This window comes from Dendrobates tinctorius, unplaced genomic scaffold, assembly GCF_039654945.1.
Source record: "Dendrobates tinctorius isolate UK_male_01 unplaced genomic scaffold, ASM3965494v1 ptg000034l, whole genome shotgun sequence".
NCBI lineage: Eukaryota > Metazoa > Chordata > Amphibia > Anura > Dendrobatidae > Dendrobates > Dendrobates tinctorius.
Genome location: NW_027361702.1, coordinates 21,250,490 through 21,272,034, shown reverse-complemented (window position 1 = coordinate 21,272,034; position 21,545 = coordinate 21,250,490). Strand labels below are relative to the sequence as shown.

The 21,545-nt window shown below is 40.4% G+C and overlaps 1 long non-coding RNA gene across 2 annotated transcripts in view; it reads right to left on the bottom strand.

The window, feature by feature from the left end:
- LOC141087559 (uncharacterized) overlaps positions 1 to 21,545 on the bottom strand; it is a 122,323-nt gene that overhangs the window by 85,192 nt on the left and 15,586 nt on the right. Inside the window, exon 1 of one of the 2 annotated variants that reach the window (XR_012231690.1) lies at positions 6,422 to 9,484. The exons of the other annotated variant lie outside the window; for it this stretch is intronic. This is a non-coding gene — a long non-coding RNA (uncharacterized lncRNA). Of the gene's footprint in view, positions 1 to 6,421; positions 9,485 to 21,545 lie in introns of those variants that run through there. 2 annotated transcript variants of the gene reach the window in all.

Sequence of the window (21,545 nt, the reverse complement as noted above, 5' to 3'; positions counted from 1 at the left end):
CATTTATCACTGTATAACCTGTACAATATATATAGCGCTTGTGTGTATAATGTGATCACCGTATTACCTGTACACAGACACAGCATACTAAGTACTGATCGACAGTGTATAATGACACTTTTGGTGATATTAGTATTGTGTTTTTTATAATGATCAGTTTTGTAGTATCACTATGTGGTGGTAATATGTGGTCTGGTCATGGTGTGCTGGTATTTGTTCCTTGTATGTGGTATTATAGGTCACTATGTGGTGGTAATATGGTGTCTGGTCATAGTGTAGTGGTATTTGTCCCTTGTATGTGATATTATAGGTCATTTTAAAAATTGAAAAATAATAATATACTTAAATTGTATTACATATTTTAACAAATGTGTAATAGGTTAGCGCAGAGTAGGGCCCAGCCAAAAGAGTCTACCTTGTCACAATGGCAGATTAAAAAATCTTTTGGTCAAAACAAAAGCTGCTGGCTATGTATGTGATCTGGTGATGGAACTGTAACTGTGTGATTGGTGAGAGGTGGGTTTTTCTAAGAGACAGCAGTGGGAATGTGGAAGGTTTGAGGGGTGGAAGTGGGGCTGGGGTGTAGCCTGGGCAGAGTCTTAAGGGGGCCATGAAAATTTTGGCGGTATGGGGCCACGAAATTCCTAGCGACAGCCATGACTGTCAGAGGTAACATCATCATACTGTAACTGAGACAAGTGATATGACATATTCAGCAACTTATATTCCATATCTTATGCTATTCAGCCTCTTGCCATTGTCACTTTTTAGTCATATATTTTGTACAATACTGTAAAAACTTTAAAACAAGTTTTTCAACCCCAATTACTCAAAATGTGGTGGCTGGCTGCATTATACATTAAGGGGGCAGCATGTGTAGTTGCCAAATTGGACTAGTAAACAGACTTGCAAAAAAACAGACATGCAGATAAATGTCTATATTAAAAAATGTATATATATAATAATCTTTATATAGCGCTAACATATTCTGCAGCGCTTTACAGTTTTGCACACATTATCATCACTGTCCCCGATGGGCTCACAATCTAAATTCCCTATCAGTATGTCTTTGGAATGTGGGAGGAAACCAGAGTACCCAGAGGAAACCCACGCAAACACAGGGAGAACATACAAACTCCTTGCAGATGTTGTCCTTGGTGGGATTTGAACCCAGGACTCCAGCGCTGCAAGGCTGCAGTGCTATCCACTGAGCCACCATGCCGCCCAGGGCATTGCAAAAGTATTTGGCTCCCTGGAACTTTTCAACCTTTTCCCACTTATCATGCTTCAAACATAAAGATACCACATCTAAATTTTTGTTGAAGAATCAATAACAAGTGGAACACAACTGTGAAGTTGAACGAAATTTATTGGTTATTTTAAAATTTTGTGGAAATTCAAAAACTGAAAAGTGGGGTGTGCAATATTATTCGGCCCCTTTAACTTAATACTTTGTTGCACCACCTTTTGCTGCGATTGCAGCTGCAAGTCACTTGGGGTATGTCTCTATCAGTTTTGTACATCGAGAGACTGAAATTCTTGCCCATTCTTCCTTGGCAAACAGCTTGAGCTCAGTGAGGTTTGAAGGAGATCGTTTGTGAACAGCAGTTTTTAGCTCTTTCCACAGGTGCTCGATTGGATTCAGGTCTGGACTTTGATTTGGCCATTCTAACACCTGGATACGTTTATTTGTGAACCATTCCATTGTAGATTTTCCTTTATGTTTGGGATCATTGTCTTGTTGGAAGACCCAGTCTCAGGTCTTTTGCAGACTCCAACAGATTTTCTTCAAGAATGGTCCAGTATTTGGTTCCATCCATCTTCCCATCAATTTTAACCATCTTCCCTGTCCCTGCTGAAGAAAAGCAGGCCCAAACCATGATGCTGCCACCACCATGTTTGACAGTGGGGATGGTGTGTTCAGGGTGATGAGCTGTGTTGCCTTTACGCCAAACATATCGTTTGGCATTGTTGCCAAAAAGTTCGATTTAGGTTTCATCTGACCAGCGCACCTTGTTCCAAATGTTTGGTGTGTCTCCCAGGTGGCTTGTTGCAAACTGTAAACAACACTTTTTATGGATATCTTTGAGAAATGACTTTCTTGTTGCCATTCTTCCATAAAGGCCTAATTTGTGCATTGTACGACTGATTTTTGTCCTACACAGAGCCAAGACTTCTGACTCTAATGCGGCTCGGCATGGTACTCTGCATGTGCACACAAAGGCATGACGCATGTTAAGATGTCATGATGCTGTGACATCTTCTGCACTTGCGTAGAACCCTTCAAGGTCACATTGGAGCTAGAAATCCTGGTACCTACCAGTCCCACACATGGGTGGAATCAGAAGATGTAGCAAAGACAGATAGGTAGTGTTCATGAGTGGAGGGGCTGGAGAGGTAATTGGTAAGGTGAGTACCGGTGTAAAGATTTCTTTATATATGATATATTACATTTATTATGCTTTGGGGTTTAGCGATATCTGAAAGCATATAATAAGGGACATTACATTTTTGAAAAATAGCATCTCTTCAAACTGAATTTTTTAGGAAAATCTGCACAACCAGACAAATTAGAATCATCCGCTTTTCTCTAGTTTTACTGCTGGCAGTGTAAAGAAAATACTCGGCATACAACATATTTGGGTGTTTACCTTGCCAGTCTTTATCAAGTAGAACCACATGAGAAGGTGAGCATATGTGATCCAACTTTTAAGAAATTGTTACCTATGTTAATAAAGTTACATTATATATTATTGCCAATTAACAACCTTCTTTCATTTGTTACTGCTTTCTTGAACGTAAACTGTTGTGGCTTAGGACCCTGGGAGGTGTTGCATTATCATAGAAAAAGCAACAATTAATGCATAGATACCATACGTTGTGGCAGGGGAGCAACAGTAGCACAGAGACCAAGAGTGACTCAGAAGGTTCATCTAAGAACCAAAGCCATCTTGGGTGCAACCTTGACATCTGGAGAACAGGTAGCAGGGCATATGATTCTTAAGGCTCTAAAAATGTCTACTTTTCTAAGTCAAATTGCATTGTGCAACTGTTTGTCTACTCATGTATCCCACCAATCATCATGTACCTCTTAGGCCAGATTCAAAAATTCATGTTTTGGTATCCAAGAATGGACTATGATGCACGGATCAGCCGTGGATCTCTTGAGTGAAAATCAAATGTTGAGTTTGGGTCAAGAAACCCAGAGCCTGTCCATGCACCTCGGTACATTCTCGCACGGCAAAACACAGATGTATGAATCCTGCTGTGAAGTGGCAGTTACAATTAAGTTTGTTGTGTCTCTGCGTGAGTTGAAAAATAAAGTCTGTTGGTGGTTGAACGAGTTGGCAGAAAGAAGTGTCATCAACCTTGGTCATTACCAGGAGATCAAAGTTAGGAACAGAATTGTGAGGCAGAAAAATGAGCCCAGGTCAGGAACTACACAGGAGATACAGGATGGATACTAGGGACAGACAAAGGCCTAGGTATTAATAAACTATAACAGGCAGTGAGAAGCTGATATTAGGGGTTTAAATAGAGTGGAAACCAGCCAAAGACTTACATCAAGGAAATAAATATATGAGTGATGTTAAAATTAACCCTCAAGATACCTGCTTAGATGGCATTACAAACCCCATCAATCATTCAACAAACCTGCTCTGGAATCACCCCGCTCATCTGGAACAAAAGTGTGACACCGCCATGGACAGAAGTAGAGGCACTAGGGGCGAGTTCATACATGAATTTTAAAAGATGGCACTATTTAGCAGATGGAAAAGACTGGAAAAAATTAATAACCCCAATCAGAAAGATTTTCAGCCAGTACTGTAATCTCTTATATTGAATGCAGAAATGGTACCTACCACTACACGAACACTGCAAACCCTGAAGGTAGATAGGTTTTCTGGATATGACAGGTTCCCGTTAATTAACATCTTTTGTGCTTTGAAGAGCGGAAACACAAAGATTTTCTAAATCCCATATGTTCTTCAATAATATCTAACAATAATTTGGGTTACAGTAGTAATAGCGGCCTATGCTTGAAACTGAGGACTCGAAAAAGATTTCCTGCAGGAAACCAAAGCATGGGAATATCATCTGCATCAATGCTTAATTATCTGAATGAAAAATGTAGTTTTTCAGTCTAGTGAGGACTCTTTCCTGTAGGGTTTATTAAAGATCAGCCTTTAGCTCTGTGCAAAATTTATGATATTTCTCAAAGCTTTTAACACTATTCTTACCACTGTAGACATAGTCAGGAGAGGGCAAAGACAGCAATGGTTCATCCATGAAAGAACAGTGAATGATCGCGTGCATAACTTCTCGTTCTGTTAGTACTCTTTCAAAAAGTGTGAAGTGGTTATATATTGGTCTTCTAATTTTTATAAAAATATGTAAGTTTCCTTCAATGTCATGATAATCTTGCTAGGTTATACACTCAGGACATTTCATTGCTTTTAAACGGGATGTTCAGGAATTGAACCCTTCCTATCTACCTACTCATTACACTCATAGTCGCTGCCGGTCCTGCAGTGATAACATCACATTCATTATCTATGTAACCACTGCAGCCAATCAACATTATAACTGAAGCCAGTGATTTGGTATTTAGCTATTTTTTTAAATTACTTTAGTGTCAAACGAATGTCTCTAAAATCAGTTTAAATTATCGCCTACTGCAAGACCTTTGAGGCATGTATTATGAGAAGTCCATTAATGAGTGATTGCAAAACCCACTGCAAAATAATCTAGTTTATTATTGGACCAGTCTGACTTTGTGCAAAACTTGTGGGAAATATTTAAACATTGATAGTACATGTGTCTTAAGAAAATAGCGCTTTTCTTCTTCCCACTTTTCACAAACTTGAGTTTAGCTGTAAGATAACTGCCTGCAGAAGGAAACACTATACCAGGAACATATGGTTGCACATATAGTTGTACTGTACCCATTCCTATCAAATGGAAATTAACAACAATGTTCAAAGATTTCCATAAGACTTTCTCAGAAGTTACCAAAAATCCTTCCATCAATCACATACACATCCACTGGTCATATTTTAGCTAATTGGTAATAAAATACTAGAAATGTCCTCTTTCTTTCCAAAGTTAAAAAATGAGAGTCATCAGATGATTTGTAAACGAAGGTCAACAAAACATTTATACCACTATAAGCTGAAATAATTGCCAAGCTCAAAATATAACATTGCAGATTAGAAGCAATATACCAATAAGGGCATTAAACCATTTCTTAACCAGTTGTCATGGGTTTACCATAACAGAGAGGAGCCAAAAGACCATAGCGTTTGATTTTTTCCACTCCTGCACTGATTAGAAGCTGTTCACCTTCATGTTAAGCAGTGCAGATTTCTGTTATTAGTGCAGGGGTTAATCTGCTCAGTTGACAGCTCTTTGAAGCTTTCCTGCATAAAGGCTCTAAGCTGCTTCACTATTAGCACAACCATCTTCTATATAATCTGGGCCCTGGCTAGCACTCATTGCCAGAGAAGCTTCATGCTGCATGGTTTGGAGATGGTGGTTTGTTGCAGTTGTTTGAGAAGGTGTTTGGTGGATTTATCTTGGACTGATTCAAGGTTTTGGGTGTGTGCTAATCTCCTTCTTCTCCTACTTTGGTTTTTACCCACTCTCCACTTTCCCCAGTATATACCTCAGTTGTTTGTGTGAGTATATTTATATAATTGTTAGTCTGGTTTGTCTATTATAGCACACAACTATTCCACTCTTCCCTGGGTGGGGGAAAGGTACAAACTTAGGGCGGATTCAGAACCAAGGGAAAGGTGCATGGCCCCGACGTCTTCACCATCAGAAGTAATCCGGGGAACAGGGCAAGCTAGGGCTCTCCAAGTGATAGGAATAAGGAAAGAGCCCCTAGTCCCAGGATACCGGACAACAGGGTGGTGACACCAGTTCAGGACTGGGCCATGAAGCTGCGTTCCTGACCAGGCACATTTTTTAGTTTATTCCAACATGAAGTTTAAAAAGCTGTAAAAATTTTTCTCGATCAGATGTTCAAGTAACTTTTGTGTAATTTTTAGTAATATATATAAGGTTTCCTTTTTATGTCACTGTCATACTCTCTCTCTCTTTTTCTTTTTACTGTTATCAGCAGAATATCAATCGTGTTTTTTTCAATTCTCTCCAATTTTTAATGTTACAATGTTGAAATTTGTACTTTCACCAAATTTGAAGGTTGATGTTTTCTTTCGGGAACACTTCAGAAGTGCTAGTAAGGGAAGTTGGCCATTGTTACAGTACGTCAACAATTTAGAGAAAGGGAAGTGAAAATGAATCAGCGGAGTCCTAAAGCTTGGTGACATGAAACCCTTTCAACCTTTTAGCTATTACTGATTTCTAGTCTTCCAGAAAAAACAAACAAATTTTACACTAGAAAACAAGGTCTTACCTTGTGTCTGTTATTGATAGATTTGTCATTTTCGTAGAGGATCCATAAAATTTGCATAAAAAGGAAAAAAAAAGCATTAATATGTTTGATCGAATGGTAACGCAAGGCATATAAGAACACAGCTGTCAGCTCAAAGTTCACAATCTATATATAGGGGTCATTTTTGACATTCCAGGAAAGGAACGCTAAACAGATGCAAGGACTGTATACAACACGTGTGCTGTCACACATGATTACATGAAATAAGAATTAAGAAAAACTACCTCAGTCGCCCCCTGAGGAAGTGACATCCATGTGAAATGCACGTTGGAGTACGTGGCCTCAGTGTTGGCAGAATTGATAACAAAATTGATAACTACTCCTTTTATTGACTACACTCTTTCTATATGTATAGCGTGTAACAGAAACTTGTTGATACTTCATAATAGACTCCTCATCACAGTTTCTCTATTAGATTGCCCTCTTGCCACTACCTGGTGTAGAGTCTTTGTGAAGTCTTTGGATAAAATTACTTGGTTGTGCTCGTTTTATTCACAATGTCGTGACAAATTCTTCAGCCTTCATTTTTTCACCAGGGATCAAACCTTATTGTACCCATACTAATTTAATAAATGTTAATGTATTTTTTGTAATTTTTTGCACCAATAAAATCTTTATAATGTAGTATATTATGACCTGGTTTTCTCCTTGGTTTGCTTACATGATATAAGATTAGTTTGATGTTAGGATTCTTGTACAGACATAATACGTTTTCTAGGGTGCTTCGGTGATGTCACAGTTTCAGTGGTTAGGTTCATAAGTCAGTCGGATTCTGCAGTGTGTGCAGTTCTGTGGTTTCCTTTGTTTTGTACCTTTTATGTTATATAAAGGGTGTGAAAAAACAAGCCTGTGCAAGAACCAGGAGTCTGTGTACATGTCTGTACATGTATTATAGCTGTCTACACACACAAACCAGTGCAACTCAATGAGAATGGTAATCTGAAAAGACAGTGTAAAGGGAACCTGTCAGTATGTTTTAACATTGTGGAGGTATTGCTGTTTAGGTGCTTGTCACCCCCCTAAAATATACTTTTTTGTAGAAATCAAATGTGCCAGTCATGAAAACTCTAGTGCATAGCTCTTATGTAAATCAGGCTGGGATTGCATTAGGAATGTTAATCCATTTGGACTATTTCTTCCAAGTACAATTCCAGCCTGATTTGCTGTCTGTGTGCATTAACTTGGTATGACAACCAGCGTTCTAAGCTTTGTGATAAATATTACGTCTCCTGTGGGCATTAACTCAGTATATTTTTTAAACTGACCACGACACAACCCCCTCTCACCACTTTTCTTTATGACCAGTCTGTTTCTACTTTGCCGGTGTTATATACTACATCTAGCTCAATTGTAATTATCTGATAAAGAAAAGCTGAGACTAGTGATGGGCAAACCCGATCAGTAAATTTCGAGGTCCTTTCTGAACACCTACTGTTCGGGCACGTACACTGAACCAGGACTTCTCCAGGATGTTCATGTAACTGTTCGGGTTTGGCAATCAAACATCGGGTGTTTCCCACGCTGTCGTCTGCATGACAGCGCAAGAGATACTAGTGGCTCTGATCGGCAGTAAGGTCATTACCGCCAAACAGAGAGCTGTGGTTCATCTGACAGCCAGTAACTGTAACCAGAGGTAAAAAGTCTCCTCTCCTGTGGGCTTGATGTCATTTGACAAAGGTGACATCAACCTCACAAATATGAACCATACTTGCCACCAACACAGGGCAAGTGGGAAGAGCCAGGCAAAGGGCCAAAATTGTCACAACCTACTAACTGCCAAATCCAAGCAATATTACTCTGTACTCCACGCAGAGAAAAAAGCAATCGGCACTGCTGCAACACCTGAGCCAAACCGCCCAACCCTGGGGTCAATACTGCTGTAACCATATGCACCTGGACATAGCCAATAGTCCATGCAAAGAAGAAGAAGAGGGTGGCACTCACTGTCCTATAAAATCCGATGTTTATTGAAACAGTTTAAAATATCCTTGGCAGTGGAGTCACATGTGGAATGCAAGGTCGACGGCTGTTTTGCACGATTGCTCTTCTACGGGACCCTCGGGGTAACCTGGGACTTAGGACATTCCTCATCCAAGAATCTGCAAAAACACTAGTCCATGCCCTTATCATCTCCTTCCATGACTACTGCAAACTCCTACTTTGTGGCCTCCACTCTAACACTCTCGCACATTCCAATCTATCCTAAACTCTGCTACTCGACTAATCCACCTGTCCTCCCCGCTATTCCCCGGCCTCTTCACTGGCTCCCCATTGCCCAGAGACTCTAGTTCAAAACCATAACGATGGCATACAAAGTCATCCACAACTTGTCTCCTCTATACATCTGTGAACTAATCTCCCAGTAGTTACCTGCACGCAACCTCCAATCCTCACCAGATCTTTTTCTTTTCTTCCCTCTTATCTCCCTTTCTCACAATCACAAGCAAGATTTTTCCCATGCACCCCCCTTACTCTGGGACTCTTTACCGCAAGATATCAGACTCTGGCCTTCAAAAGGAAACTGAAGATCTATCTCTTCCTACAAGCCTACAACCTGTAGAAACCCCCAAACCATTGCACAACCAGCTCTACCCTCACCTACTGTGTTCTCCCCCATCCCTTGTAGACTGTGAGCTCTCGCAAGCAGGGTCCTCTCCCTAAAATATTCTTTTTTGTAGAAATCAAATGTGCCAGTCATGAAATGAAAACTCTAGTGCATACTGTAACTCTTATATGGAAACCATCTGCAGAGACTTTGAAGACTTAGGCAAGAAAGTGAAAGAACTGGGAGCGCAGGTGGTCTTCTCTTCCATCCTCCCAGTGGATGGCCATGGAACAAGGAGGTGGAATAAGATTCTGCAGGTGAATAACTGGCTACGTCGATGGTGCCGTCAGCAACGATTTGGATTTCTGGATCACGGAGTGAACTACTTATACGATGGACTACTTGCTAGAGATGGGGTGCACCTTACGAAGACTGGAAAACATGTATTTGGAAGTCGCCTTGCTACACTTGTAAGGAGAGCTTTAAACTAGAACAACATGGGAAGGGAAGCAAAAGACCAGAAAAAGCCATACACCTGACAAATGCTATTGAGAACTCTGCTATTAGAAGTGGAAAGGAAGAACAAAGACGAAAGAATCTAATTAATAAAAATATTGGAGAAAGAGAAACCAATCACAAACTAAAATGTTTCTATACTAATGCACAAAGCATGGGCAACAAACAAGGAGAATTGGAACTACTAACACAGGAAAAGAAATATGATGTCATTGGAATCACTGAAACTTGGTGGGACATTACACATGATTGGAATACAAGACTAGAAGGATACAACTTATTTGCAAGAAACAGACTTGATAAACGAGGAGGGGGTGTCGCATTGTATGTTCGAAACGCGTATATCTGCACAGAGATTGAAGCTTCAGAGACTGGGAGTTCTGTGGAAACTGTTTGGGTAAGAATACAAGGACAGAACAATGGAAAGGACACCATTGTAGGCATTTACTACAGGCCGCCTGTGCAAGCTGAAGATATGGATGAACTCTTTATGCATCAAATGGCCAAGTTCTCCAAAAAATATGACATAGTTGTCATGGGAGATTTCAACTATCCAGACATTTGTTGGGAATCTCTCTCAGGCAAAACTAACAGGTCAAGAAAATTCTTATCCTCTCTTGCTGACAACTTTATCTTCCAAAAGGTAAGGGAGAAAACAAGGGGAACTGCTACCTTGGATCTAATCCTTATAAACAGGGAGGAAATGGTTGAGGAGGTAAAAGTGGCTGGGACCCTAGGAGGTAGCGACCATGCTATTTTAGAATTTTGGATAACTAGAGGCGGAAGACCTGTGAAGACTCAGACATCAAGGTTAGATTTCAGAAAGGCAGATTTTAAGGGATTCAGAAAGAGAATTGGAGGGATCCAATGGCTGGATATCCTTAAAGACAAAAATGTCCAGGAAGGATGGGAAATCTTGAAAAATGAAATTCTCAAAGCACAGTTGTTAACAATTCCAAAAAGAGGGAAGAATAGGAAGCAGTTAAGGAAACCAGGATGGATGAACACAGAACTTAAGCACATGCTAAAAAGGAAGAAAAAAATGTTTATAAAATGGAAAGAGGGAGGCATATCTAAAGAAGAATATAATGCTGTCTGCAGAACCTGCAGGGCACAAATCAGATTATCTAAAGCTGAAAATGAATTGAGGCTTGCAAGAGATGTCAAAAGCAATAATAAAGGATTTTGGGGATATGTCAAAAGTAAAAGAAAAGTCAAAGATGCTATAGGATTTTTACAGGATGAAAATGATGAAATGGTAAGACAGGATGTTGAGAAGGCTGAACTTTTAAATTCCTATTTTGCATCTGTTTTCTCTCAGAAAGGAAATGTAACATCAACTGTTATTCACTGTCCTATTAAGGGAATAGAAGAATCCAGGATATCTATAAACAGAAAGATAGTGAGGAAACACTTAGCTAGCCTAAATGAATTCAAGTCTCCAGGTCCAGATGAATTACACCCCAGAGTACTGAAGGAGATAGCAGAAGAAATTTTTGAACCCCTCTCTATAATCTTTGAAAATTCTTGGAGAACAGGAGAAGTGCCAGAAGACTGGAGAAGAGCAAATGTTGTTCCTATCTTCAAAAAGGGGAAGAAGGTGGACCCAGGTAACTATAGGCCGGTGAGTCTGACTTCTATACCAGGAAAGATCTTTGAACAAATTATTAAACAACATGTATGTCAATACCTGGATAAGAATGAAGTGATTAAACAGAGTCAGCATGGGTTTGTAACTAATAAGTCATGTCAGACTAACTTAATTTCCTTCTATGACGGTATCACTGATTGGGTGGATCAAGGAAATGCTGTAGATATAGTATATCTTGACTTCAGCAAAGCATTTGACAAAGTCTCTCATACAATCCTTATTGAAAAAATGATTAAGTATGGAATGGACAAGGCAACTGTTAGGTGGATTCATAACTGGCTTAGTGATCGGACCCAAAGAGTGGTCGTAAATGGCTGCACATCCAGTTGGAAGAATGTCTCAAGTGGGGTACCACAGGGCTCTGTCCTGGGCCCTGTATTGTTCAACATCTTTATCAACGATTTAGATGAAGGAATTGAGGGTAAACTGATTAAATTTGCTGATGACACAAAGCTAGGAGGGATAGCTAATACTAGAGAAGAGAGAGAGAGGATTCAAAAAGATTTAAATAAACTGGAGAAGTGGGCAGCAACTAACAGAATGGTTTTTAACAGGGAGAAATGCAAAGTACTACATCTGGGCAATAAAAATGGAAAAAACATATATAGAATGGGAGGAATAGGGCTAAGTGACAGCACATGTGAAAAAGACTTGGGTATACTAATAGATCACAGACTGAATATGAGTCAACAGTGTGATGCAGCAGCAAAAAAGGCAAATGCAATTCTAGGATGTATTAACAGAAGCATACAGTCTAGATCACGTGAAGTCATTATTTCCCTCTACTCCTCTTTGGTCAGACCTCATCTGGAATATTGTGTCCAGTTTTGGGCACCACATTTTAAAAAAGACATCAACAAACTGGAGCAAGTTCAGAAATGAGCGACCAGAATGGTGACCGGTCTGCAAACCCTGTCTTATGAGGAAAGGTTGCAGGATTTGGGAATGTTTAGTTTGCAAAAGAGAAGACTGAGAGGAGACTTAATAGCTGTCTACAAATATCTAAAGGGCTGTCACATTGTAGAAGGATCAACTTTATTCTCATTTGCACAAGGAAAGACTAGAAGCAATGGGATGAGACACAGATTAGATATTAGAAAAAACTTTTTGACAGTTAGAGTGATCAATGAGTGGAACAGGCTGCCACGAGAAGTGGTGAGTTCTCCTTCAATGGAAGTCTTCAAACAGAGGCTGGACAGACATCTGACTGGGATGATTTAGCGAATCCTGCTTTGAGCAGGGGGTTGGACCAGATGGCCCAGGAGGTCCCTTCCAACTCTACGATTCTATGATTCTATGTAAGTCAGGCTGGGATTGCATTAGGAATGTTAATCCATTTGGACTATTTCTTCCAAGTACACTTCCAGCCTGATTTGCTGTCTGTGTGCATTAACTTGGTATGACAACCAGCTTTCTAAGCTTTGTGATAAACATTACCTCTCCTGTGGGCATTAACTCAGTATATTTTTTAAACTGACCACGACACAACCCCCTCTCACCACTTTTCTTTATGACCAGTCTGTTTCTACTTTGCCGGTGTTATATACTACATCTAGCTCAATTGTAATTATCTGATAAAGAAAAGCTGAGACTAGTGATGGGCGAACCCGATCAGTAAATTTCGAGGTCCTTTCTGAACACCTACTGTTCGGGCACGTACACTGAACCAGGACTTCTCCAGGATGTTCATGTAACTGTTCGGGTTTGGCAATCAAACATCGGGTGTTTCCCACGCTGTCGTCTGCATGACAGCGCAAGAGATACTAGTGGCTCTGATCGGCAGTAAGGTCATTACCGCCAAACAGAGAGCTGTGGTTCATCTGACAGCCAGTAACTGTAACCAGAGGTAAAAAGTCTCCTCTCCTGTGGGCTTGATGTCATTTGACAAAGGTGACATCAACCTCACAAATATGAACCATACTTGCCACCAACACAGGGCAAGTGGGAAGAGCCAGGCAAAGGGCCAAAATTGTCACAACCTACTAACTGCCAAATCCAAGCAATATTACTCTGTACTCCACGCAGAGAAAAAAGCAATCGGCACTGCTGCAACACCTGAGCCAAACCGCCCAACCCTGGGGTCAATACTGCTGTAACCATATGCACCTGGACATAGCCAATAGTCCATGCAAAGAAGAAGAAGAGGGTGGCACTCACTGTCCTATAAAATCCGATGTTTATTGAAACAGTTTAAAATATCCTTGGCAGTGGAGTCACATGTGGAATGCAAGGTCGACGGCTGTTTTGCACGATTGCTCTTCTACGGGACCCTCGGGGTAACCTGGGACTTAGGACATTCCTCATCCAAGAATCTGCAAAAACACTAGTCCATGCCCTTATCATCTCCTTCCATGACTACTGCAAACTCCTACTTTGTGGCCTCCACTCTAACACTCTCGCACATTCCAATCTATCCTAAACTCTGCTACTCGACTAATCCACCTGTCCTCCCCGCTATTCCCCGGCCTCTTCACTGGCTCCCCATTGCCCAGAGACTCTAGTTCAAAACCATAACGATGGCATACAAAGTCATCCACAACTTGTCTCCTCTATACATCTGTGAACTAATCTCCCAGTAGTTACCTGCACGCAACCTCCAATTCTCACCAGATCTTTTTCTTTTCTTCCCTCTTATCTCCCTTTCTCACAATCACAAGCAAGATTTTTCCCATGCACCCCCCTTACTCTGGGACTCTTTACCGCAAGATATCAGACTCTGGCATTCAAAAGGAAACTGAAGATCTATCTCTTCCTACAAGCCTACAACCTGTAGAAACCCCCAAACCATTGCACAACCAGCTCTACCCTCACCTACTGTGTTCTCCCCCATCCCTTGTAGACTGTGAGCTCTCACAAGCAGGGTCCTCTCCCTAAAATATTCTTTTTTGTAGAAATCAAATGTGCCAGTCATGAAATGAAAACTCTAGTGCATAACTCTTATGTAAGTCAGGCTGGGATTGCATTAGGAATGTTAATCCATTTGGACTATTTCTTCCAAGCACACTTCCAGCCTGATTTGCTGTCTGTGTGCATTAACTTGGTATGACAACCAGCTTTCTAAGCTTTGTGATAAATATTACCTCTCCTGTGGGCATTAACTCAGTATATTTTTTAAACTGACCACGACACAACCCCCTCTCACCACTTTTCTTTATGACCAGTCTGTTTCTACTTTGCCGGTGTTATATACTACATCTAGCTCAATTGTAATTATCTGATAAAGAAAAGCTGAGACTAGTGATGGGCGAACCCGATCAGTAAATTTCGAGGTCCTTTCTGAACACCTACTGTTCGGGCACGTACACTGAACCAGGACTTCTCCAGGATGTTCATGTAACTGTTCGGGTTTGGCAATCAAACATCGGGTGTTTCCAACGCTGTCGTCTGCATGACAGCGCAAGAGATACTAGTGGCTCTGATCGGCAGTAAGGTCATTACCGCCAAACAGAGAGCTGTGGTTCATCTGACAGCCAGTAACTGTAACCAGAGGTAAAAAGTCTCCTCTCCTGTGGGCTTGATGTCATTTGACAAAGGTGACATCAACCTCACAAATATGAACCATACTTGCCACCAACACAGGGCAAGTGGGAAGAGCCAGGCAAAGGGCCAAAATTGTCACAACCTACTAACTGTCAAATCCAAGCAATATTACTCTGTACTCCATGCAGAGAAAAAAGCAATCGGCACTGCTGCAACACCTGAGCCAAACCGCCCAACCCTGGGGTCAATACTGCTGTAACCATATGCACCTGGACATAGCCAATAGTCCATGCAAAGAAGAAGAAGAGGGTGGCACTCACTGTCCTATAAAATCCGATGTTTATTGAAACAGTTTAAAATATCCTTGGCAGTGGAGTCACATGTGGAATGCAAGGTCGACGGCTGTTTTGCGCGATTGCTCTTCTACGGGACCCTCGGGGTAACCTGGGACTTAGGACATTCCTCATCCAAGAATCTGCAAAAACACTAGTCCATGCCCTTATCATCTCCTTCCATGACTACTGCAAACTCCTACTTTGTGGCCTCCACTCTAACACTCTCGCACATTCCAATCTATCCTAAACTCTGCTACTCGACTAATCCACCTGTCCTCCCCGCTATTCCCCGGCCTCTTCACTGGCTCCCCATTGCCCAGAGACTCTAGTTCAAAACCATAACGATGGCATACAAAGTCTTCCACAACCTGTCTCCTCTATACATCTGTGAACTAATCTCCCAGTAGTTACCTGCACGCAACCTCCAATCCTCACCAGATCTTTTTCTTTTCTTCCCTCTTATCTCCCTTTCTCACAATCACAAGCAAGATTTTTCCCATGCACCCCCCTTACTCTGGGACTCTTTACCGCAAGATATCAGACTCTGGCCTTCAAAAGGAAACTGAAGATCTATCTCTTCCTACAAGCCTACAACCTGTAGAAACCCCCAAACCATTGCACAACCAGCTCTACCCTCACCTACTGTGTTCTCCCCCATCCCTTGTAGACTGTGAGCTCTCGCAAGCAGGGTCCTCTCTCTCCTGTACCAGTCGGTGACTCGTTTTGTTCAAGATTATTGTACTTGTTTTTATTATGTACTGTATATCCCTCCTCACATGGAAAACACCATGGAATAAATGGTGCTATAATAATAAATAATAATAATTTGCATATAGCATCTGCATTTGTCGCATTGGATCTCTACAAAAGAGCAATTATGTTGTGGCTGTACAGCTATGCCACTACCTTTATATGTAAAAGCAGATTTTACAAAACTTTAATTAATACTTGTGGAAATATGTATTGCATTTTTACTTTATGGAAGTGATAATATAGTAATAAATTGTAATTACTTAGGTATGAGTTATTTAAAATACCTGAAAAAAATGTGTTTCCCTTTATTTTCTTAAATCATTGCAGGCAGTAAGTATTGGCTTTATTTGCATACTTTTCATGAGATCATGTGTGTCACTCATATTAAAGGGAACTTGTCATCTAGTTCATGTTGCCTAAACAGTGGACAGCATGAATCGCAGCCATGTTGCATTATTGCAGCTAGGTATATTATTGTTACGACTCCTCCCTTTAGTGTTTCATAGGCACAGTGAGTGACAGCTCAGTCATCCATTCGGGGGCAAGTTCGTGCTGAGTTGTCAGTGTATTGATAGACAGTTCATTCATCCAATCCAGTGCAGGGGAGTGTGAGCTGAGCTGTCCAATTCAAGACTGGAAGGTGCTAAGCTTCTTGCAGATGCTCCATGTTTCTTAATAATTACCTTGCTACTTAGCTGAGCTCTCAGTCTCAGATCTCTGTGAATGGTAGCATTCCTACGGTGGTGCAGTTTGTCTGGTAATTCTGTGCTCTGTTTATTGATCTTTCGGTGGCTGACTTTGGACCTTGTTCTGACCATTCATTTGTCCAACCCCTTTGCTCTGATCCACTATTTTCCTGGTATTCTGAACTCGGATTGTGACCTGACTTTGCCTTTGCCTTTTCCCTTTTGTTTAGTACAGTGGCATGTAAAAGTTTGGGCACCCCTGGTCAAAATTACTGCTATTGTGAAAGGTTAAGCAAGTTGAAGATGAAATAATCTCTAAAAGGCCTAAAGCAAAGATACAACATCTTCTTTGTATTTTCTGGGGAAAAAAATAAAAATAATAAAAAATATACTGTATGTATATGTATATATATCGTCATCTTTTACACTGGAAAAATTACAAAAAGGAATGCACCGATGCAAACACATTTGGGTACCCTGCATGGTTAGTACCTAGTATTTAGCAGACTCTGTAGTTGTGGTACATTGTTCTACTTTTCAGAGACACTTGCACTAATATGGCCTTCAGGGAAAAGTCATAAGAAAAAAACCTCTCCAGCATCCTCACCATAAAATTCAGCATCAGAAGTATGCAAATGACCATGTAAAGAAGCCTGATCCATTTTGAAAACAAGTCCTGTGGACCAATGAGGTTGAAGTAGAACTCTTTGACCACAATGATCAAAAGGTATTGTGGAGAAAAAAGGGCACAGAGTTTCAGAAAAAGAACATCTTTCCAACCATTAAGCATGGTGGTGGATCAATAATGCTTTGGGGTTGTGTTGCAGTCAATAGCACAGGAAACGTTTCAAGGGTAGAGGGAAGAATGGATCCAATAACATTTCAACAAATTCTAGATGCAAACATAACACCATCTTTAAAAAAGCTGAAGGCCTTAATATCAACCAATACCTTACATATATTGATATGTTTTTGTGCACTTTTTATATTTCCTTCAGGGTGCAGTTGGGCCCAAATGGTTCTGCAAACTTGTGGCCTCTGTTCACACGGGATGCATTCTAGTTGGCACTGGGCAGCCCCCCTATATGGTGTTACTAAGAGGTTGTGAACTAGAAGCCCTGCATTCCCTGTGTGAACACTGCCACATGCGGATTATTTCTTCTGCACTGGTGTACCACACGGCCAATCCCTGATTGTAGGCTGGCTGTTTCATTTGGTATTTATGCACCTGTGCAGCTGCCATTTTACATGGGTCCGCTGCACCTTGTATTAGTGCAGATGCATTTGGGCCTGTCTGGTTTGTATCTGAATTTTTTGGAGGATTTTTTTCCTCTTTTTGAGGTTTTCATGTTAGAGTAGGACTGGCAAGTGTAAGGAACTTTGACGCAGTTTGCCAGCTTCCGTATTAAGGCCTTAATATCAACCAATACCTTACATATATTGATATGTTTTTTGTGCACTTTTTATATTTCTTTCAGGGTGCAGTTGGGCCCAAATGGTTCTGCAAACTTGTGGCCTCTGTTCACACGGGATGCATTCTAGTTGGCACTGGGCAGCCCCCCTATATGGTGTTACTAAGAGGTTTTGAACCAGAAGCCCTGCATTCCCTGTGTGAACACTGCCACATGCAGATTATTTCTTCTGCACTGGTGTACCACACGGCCAATCCCTGATTGTAGGCTGGCTGTTTCATTTGGTATTTATGCACCTGTGCAGCTGCCATTTTACATGGGTTCGCTGCACCTTGTATTAGTGCAGATGCATTTAGGCCTGTTTGGTTTGTATCTGAATTTTTTGGAGGATTTTTTCCTCTTTTTGAGGCTTTCAAAAAAGCTGAAGGTGAAAAGAGGATGACTTCTACAAATGGATCACAATTCTAAACACAACGGAAAATCCACAATAGACTACCTCAAAATTTGCAAGCTGAAGGTTTTACAATGGCCCTCACAGCCCACTGATCTGAACATCATTGAAAATCTCTGGCAAGATATCAAAATAGCAGAGGATGCCAGACGGCCCAACTTTTCACAAAAAAGAATGGATGAAAATCCTTCAAACAAGAATTGAAAGACTCTTGGTTTTCTCCAAAAGGCAGTTACTAGCTGTGATAATTTCAAAAGATTGCCTGGGGCAGAAACCATTGCAAGGCAGTGATGAATTGAAAATAGGAGGTGGTTTGGCCAGCTAAATTAAGAATGCATATAGCTTTTAAAACATGTTGATGATCAGTATCCACTCATCGCTTTTCTACAGATTTTAAATGTTTAAAATAAAATTCTAATTATAACCTATGTAGATCAAGCTGGAAAACCAACCTCCATTTTATGCTATATTTGATCAAATACAGTATTACTAAGAACTCTGTATTACTTAAATGCACTTTTGCTTTAAATTTATTTAATTACAGCAGGGTTTTTTCATTTTGTCTTTTGTAGGTTTTATATGCTTTTTGGCCAATGTGAACATACGTTTATATGCTGCATGTATACCAACTCAAACCAAGCTCAATTTTTGTGTTTTTTTCAGGTACCGTTCTGGTATACGAACCAAACCTTTTCTTAACTGGTCACTGAACCTGCCGAACTCGAACTTCCAGGGGTTCTCTCATCTCTATTTAGCGCTTATCATATAAAAAAATATTTATATAGTGAAAGTTACAGAGTAAGGAATACATTTTTGGGTGAGCCCAAGCTGTAACAAAAGTATTAGGAAGCTCTTTGTGATTTTAATGCTTCTTTTCTCAGGGTTATCCCGTCCCTCTGGGAAGCTTCTACCCCTCTGTACCTCTTTCTAGAGTTTAACCTGCTCTCCCTCTATCTTCTCTCTTTTTCCTGCCTCCACTTTCCTTTGAACATATCTGTTTTTTCGTTCACCAAAAAAGAAATACAGATGGCACTCACCGGTTAAAATCTTCTTTATTCTATTTCTTTAAAACATCGGCATAGGGAAAATGGGAGCTGGAGTGGAGATGTCATCTCCACTCCTGCTCCCATCCTCCCTATGCCGATGTTTTAAAGAAATAGAATAAAGAAGATTTTAACCGGTGAGTGCCATCTGTATTTCTTTTTTGGTGAAGTTGTTGTGCCTATTGCTTTGGAGTGGCACCCCGGTCTATGGAGACCTTCTTATACTGCACGCACTCTTAGGCGGCAGTTCACACAGGCATGTGCACAATGAATGCATTCTCTTGCTGTGCGGATTAATTCCTGGTTGGAGATATCTGTTTTTTCCACCTATTCTTTTTGTCTGATCTCTTGTTTTTCTCTTTCATATTAAGGATAGGACGATATGCAGAGAATTTTCATGTTCTTATAAGGTTGATATATATCGTTTTAATGGCTGTGCTTTTGTTCTTTTCTTTTTCATTAGGAAAATACAATAAAACTTTATAATACACGGCTCCAATAGGGTGTTTGGCCTGAACAGCAGCTGTATCCTTTGACCAGTTATTTGTATTTATGAGCCGGCGTAAAGTAATACTGTGTGTAATAAAGTGGCCACCGCTTGGAGTACATTGCGTGTTGATGTCGGTAGCACTAGACAGTAATAAAAGGAGAATGAAGCTTTAAAGATCCAAAAGGCATTTTCTTGTGGCCACAGCCATACTAGGATTCAGTAAGCAGAATGGCAGATTTTTCTATTATTGCTCTCACGCAGTTCATTTCACATCGCACTCACATTTCTGTCAATGAATTTTCTCATTTTCCGTTCATTCTATTACAGCATTGTAATTTTTTTCTATTGCTAATAATCTTCTAACCACACAATTTGTTCCATGTCTATACAGTGTAGCTAACAGCACGCTCGGATTTGCTATTCAGGCACACTCCCACCACTTAGTCCTCTTCCTTGTTTGAGTCTCTTTGCATTTTCAAAAGACGAGTGTAATGACTCACAATTAATAGATTAACATAAAAGCTATAACAAAAAGCAAGCAAATCTAACAAGTGCGTCAACTTCATACTATAAAAAAAGAAAAGCCCAACTAACTCACCACCAAGTGCATGGATCACACGGTCTGTGTAGTAAGAGGAAAATGAAGAAACATCCAGCTCCCGCCATCCAATAGAATTTGAGATGGCTTTATTAAGTAGTCCACAAAAATATGAACAAGCCACTGTTGTAAAAATGCAACGTGTTTTGGATCACATATGATCTTTCTTCATGAAGAATGATCAGAAGTGATCAGAAACACTTTGACTTTCTGCACAAGTGTCTTGAAAAAGGATCATAAGTGATCAAAACCCCATTGTATTTCTACACCAGTGTCTTGAAGAAGAATCAAAAGTGATCCAAAAGGCGTTGCATTTCTACACCAATGTCTTGAAGAAGGATCATAAATGATCTCAAACAAATTGCATTTCTACACCAGTGTCTTGAAAAAGGATCATAATTGATTTGAAACGTGTTATATTTCTACACCAGTATCTTGAAGAAAGATCATAAATGATCCGAAAGGCATTGCTTTTCTACACCAGTGTCTTGAAGACTGACCATAAGTGATCTAAATTGCATTGAATTTCTACACCAGTGTCTTGAAGAAGGATCATAAGTGATCTAAAATGTATTGCATTTCTACACCAGTGTCTTTAAAAAGGATCATAAGTCATCCGAAATGCATTGCATTTCTACACCAGTGTCATGAAGAAAGGTCATAAGTGATCTAAAACGTATTGCATTTCTACACCAGTGTCATGAAGAAGGATCATACGTGATCCAAGACGCAATGCATTTCTACACCAGTGTCTTTGAAAAGGATCGTAAGTGATCCGAAACCCTGAGAATTTCTACACTAGTGTATGGAAGAAGGATCATAAGTGATCTGAAACGCATTGCATTTCAACACCTGTGTCTTGAAGAAGAATCATAAGTGATCCAAACTTTTAACATTTCTACACCAGTGTCTCGAAGAAGAGTCATAAGTGATCCGAAATGCATTGCTTTTCTACACCAGTGTATGGAAAAAGGATTATACCGTATTTTTCGCTTTATAAGACGCACTTTTGTTCCCCCAAATTTTGGGGGAAAGTAGGGGGTGCGTCTTATAATCCGAATATACGGGGGAGGGGGTGTATATATATATATGTACTGCAGGGTCCAGGGGAGGTGGGGGCAGCTT